A 4,300-nucleotide genomic window follows, 5' to 3' on the forward strand; every position below is an offset into this window, starting at 1 on the left:
TCGTTCAGGACCTGTCTCCGCCTTTTGGGCATGATGGCTTCGTCGCTGTCCGTGGTCCCGCTAGGTTTGCTGAAAATGAGAGACTTCCAGCGATGGGTAGCAGCGAGACATATGAGTGAGAATACACGCGGAGTGCGTGATGGCTCTTCATCAGTGGAGAGATCCCTGTTTATTCCAGACAGGGGTTCCCTTGGGGGGTGTGTCTCTGAGGAAAGTAGTGACAACGGATGCATCTCTGTCGGGCTGGGGGGCTGTTTTTCAGGGCAGATCGGTAAACGGTCGCTGGACGCCCCAGCTTCGCAAACTTCACATAAATATGTTGGAGTTGATGGCAGTCTTTCTGGCCCTGAAACATTTTCTCCCATTCTTGGAAGGGTTTCATGTTCTGGTCAGGACAGACAACACAACGGTGGTGGCATATATTAATTGCCAAGGGGGAACGCATTCGTTCGTTACAACTCGGGCAAACTGATTATCTGGGGCGCGGCGCACAAATCAGGAGTTCTGAATGTAGATCTCCTGTCAAGGGGCAACCCGTTATACAGAGAATGGGTGCTCCATCTGCAGGTGGTGGATCAGATTTGGGGGATGTACGGCAAGGCTGCCGTAGATCTCTTCGCCTCGCAGGCAAACGCAAAGTGTCTGCTGTATTTCTCTCTCAGGGACGAAAATGCGCCTTTGGGTATGGATCCGCTGGCGCACCCGTGGCCGAACATGTTGCTTTAGGCATTCCCTCCGCTGAGTCTAATTTCTCCCACCCTGGAAAGAGTAAGAGAAAACGGATTATCTCTCCTTCTGATAGCCCCTCGTTGGCCGGGGAGGCTGTGGCTGGCAGAGATTGTCCAGCTCCTTCAGGGAGAGCCCTGGCCACTCCTGTTGCGCCGGGACCTGCTGTCGCAAGCGGGGGGGGAAGATATTTCACCCACACCCAGAACGAGTCGATCTTTGGGTCTGTATGGCCTTAAATGGCGTGTGTTTGAGGACTGGTGTACTCGTAAAGGAGTTATTCCTTTTCAGTGCGCGGTGAGCGATGTACTTTGCTTTTTACAAAGCTTAATGAACAATGGGAGAGCGTTTTCTACTATTAAAGTTTACCTGGCTGCTATTTCAGCGTGTCATGTAGGCTTCGAGGGAGTCTCAGTTGGACGGCACCCTCTTATATGCCGTTTTATGAAGGGGGTGAAGCGTTTGAGACCAGTATCTAAGCATCTGGTCCCGTCATGGGACTTGTCCATGGTTCTGAATGCTTTATCTCGGGCCCCATTTGAACCTCTGGAGAGTGTTGATATTAAGCTCCTATCTCTGAAAACGGTCTTACTACTTGCTTTAGTCTCAGCTAAACGAGTGTGTGAGTTACATGCTTTGTCAGTTCATCGGACAAGTCCGGATGACAGCAAGGTTACGTTGCTGCCTAACCCGACTTTCGTTCCCAAAGTCAGTGATTCAGCTTATAACTGCTCTGCTTTGGAGTTGCGTGCCTTTTACCCCCCTCCTTTTTCTTTTGGAGGAGGAACGGAAATTGCACACTTTGTGTCCTATACGAGCGTTACGCTATTATGTAAACAGGAGACGATCGTTCAGGAAGAATGATCAGTTATTCGTTTCATGGGCCACTCTCATTCAACAAGGGGTATGGCTACCTCGTGGGCATTGTTCAAGGGGATTTCGGTAGGAAATATTTGTGCAGCGGCAAACTGGGCTTCCCCTCATACATTTATCAGATTTTACCATCTGGATGTCACTGCACCTTCTATGGCTCATGCAATTCTCAATGTTGGCTCTATGGAGAATTGAAAGGTTATCTTTCGTTCTTGCCGGGTCTGTTCGGCGGCTTCGGAAAGCATGCGTTTCGGGAGTTGGCTATATCATTCCCATAGTGAGATACCGAGCGATTGTTTGAAAGAGAACGTTAGGTTACTTGCGTAACCCCGGTTCTCTGAGAACAGAGCGAGGTATCTCACCAAGCTTCCCTACTCGCATAACACGGGGGAAGAGCGTGCTTAGAATGCCATTTTCGGGGATCACAGCCATATATATAGGGAGGGGGTGGGCTCCTTGTCCTGAGCTGTGATTGGTCCGTCCTTCGGACAGACGTGGTGTAATTGGTGCTTCCATAGTCTATCACGCCTGGGGCGTTTGCCATAGTGAGATACCTCGCTCTGTTCTCAGAGAACTGGGGTTACGCAAGTAACCTAAAAATTCCGCCCATTCCAGATAAATCTTGAAAATAGTTTATCCCATTCTAAGAATTGCTGCATTGGTATATTCACTGGCAGAGACTGAAATAAATATAGCAGTCTTGGTTAAATGTTCATCTTGACAGATTCAATCCTTGAGCTCATGCTTAGAAAGGGGATAAGATTCCATCTTGATATCTCTCCTTTAATTTTGAAATTAGAGGAGCAAAATTAACTTGAAATAATTCTGATATATATTTTGATAAGATTACTCCCAGATATTTCATTGCCACTGATTCCCAGTTGAGACAAAAATTCCTGATAATGAATCCAGGTGGCTTATAATTAAAAGTGAGAACTTGGGTTATCTGTATATTGATTTTATAACCTGAAAAAGATTCATATGACTCAAGAAGTGACATAAATTCTGGAAATGACTGGGTTGGCTGCTTTAAGTACACTAAAATGTCATCTGCAAAGGCAACTACATTGTGCTCAACTGTCCCTATTTCTATACATATGATTTTGTCCTTTTGCCTAATCCACTGGTTAAGGGGCACTACAAATAGGGCAAATAAAATAGGGCTAATTGAGCAGCCTTGACGTGTTCCTCGCTCTAAAGTAAACTGGTTGGAAAGATCACCATTCACTTTAATCCTCGCTAATGGTTTATCATATAATGCTTGAATAACTTTAATGATGGACTTGTGAAACCCAAATCGATTCATAACCATAAAAAGATACTTCCACCTAACAGAATCGCATGCCTTTTAAGCATCCAATCCTACAAATAAAGCTTCAACATTATGTTTAGTTATACGACTCATAATATGTAAAGACCGCCTAATATTAACTTGAGTTTGTCTTTGCCTAACAAACCCAGTCTGATCAAGATGAATAAGTTCTGGGATAATTTGATCTAGCCTTCTGGCCAGAATGGATGTAAATAGTTAGGAATCAACATTTAAGACACTGATAGGTCTGAAATTTCCACACTCAGTTTTATCTTTACCTTCCTTCGGTATAACCGAAATAATTGCTTCCCTCCAAGAGGGAGGGACCAATCCACCTTTTAATATCCAATTGAAGGTGGCAAGTGACAATGATTCTCTAAGAGATTTATACTACTCTGAGATGAAACCATCAGGGCCTGGAGATTTATTTACTTTCAGCCTCGTAGTTGCGATGTTCAGTTCTTCAGCAGTTATTTCCGATAACAGTCTCTAGTTTACAATTTAAATAATATTTTCACCTCATAGTAAAGAGAATTTGGTGAGTTGCTAATTGGAGAAAAATAAATAAATACATACACAAACCTTAATTTTCTTCTATGCACAATGTCTTTCTTTAGATTTTGGTGTGAAATATGAGACATGTTCTTGGCAGGAGTTATTCTCATAGCAGTCCATGTTGTAATGTATCAAATAAATACATTATAGATTTTTCACGTACATTGTTCTGATCATGTTGCATTAAAAATGTTTTAAGATTTAACGTGACATTTCACAGCAGCTGAAGAGATCAGAGGATAGATGATAATGCACTGTAGAATCAGCTAAAAAACAAACTTTATTTTCCCACTGCGTGATACTCTCTCTTGTGCATACTCTCTGATGCGTGTGTGTTTGCAGAGCGGCAGTCTGGCAGCGTGGTGTGACACCTCACAGAGACGGCTAGATCTTCAGCAGGGGTCTCCCCCTGTCTTCATACACATCAGCTCCAGCCGACACAGCACGCTCACAAAAGACCACGGCCCGGCGCAATGATTGGAATAGATTTCTTCAGTGCCTTATGGAATATTCAGAGTATCACACTGATGCAAATGCATTGCATCGCTCCAATCACACAAACCCACAGAATGCCATCATCATCATCCCTGTGAAATAAAAACTCCATGGACAGCGAGAAATAAAGCCATCACTTGCGATCTTAGCACACCGAATGAGCCGATCTGACTCGAGACGTCTTCTCTGGACTGTGTGGAACCCAGTGGTCGAGCAAACACTTGTAATACTGTAAATTTGCTTTCACACTCGTTCAATCGGTGTATTAATTTATCAGATCATGTATCGTTTCAATTCCAGATCAGGATCTTTGTGAGTCGGTTGGATATGTTGCAGTAT

General features: G+C 44.0%; 1 protein-coding gene across 1 annotated transcript in view; it reads left to right on the forward strand.

Moving 5' to 3' along the window:
• The window catches only part of LOC107733408 (glutamate receptor 3-like), a 152,008-nt gene extending 148,117 nt beyond the window's left edge, over nt 1-3,891 (forward strand). Inside the window, exon 16 of the mRNA XM_016545008.1 lies at nt 3,809-3,891. The gene's annotated coding sequence lies outside the window, so the exon portion shown is untranslated. The remainder of the gene's footprint in view (nt 1-3,808) is intronic.
• Nucleotides 3,892-4,300: the final 409 nt, after the last annotated feature.

Source organism: Sinocyclocheilus rhinocerous, unplaced genomic scaffold (assembly GCF_001515625.1).
Source record: "Sinocyclocheilus rhinocerous isolate Xijiao unplaced genomic scaffold, SAMN03320098_v1.1 scaffold460, whole genome shotgun sequence".
Lineage (NCBI taxonomy): Eukaryota > Metazoa > Chordata > Actinopteri > Cypriniformes > Cyprinidae > Sinocyclocheilus > Sinocyclocheilus rhinocerous.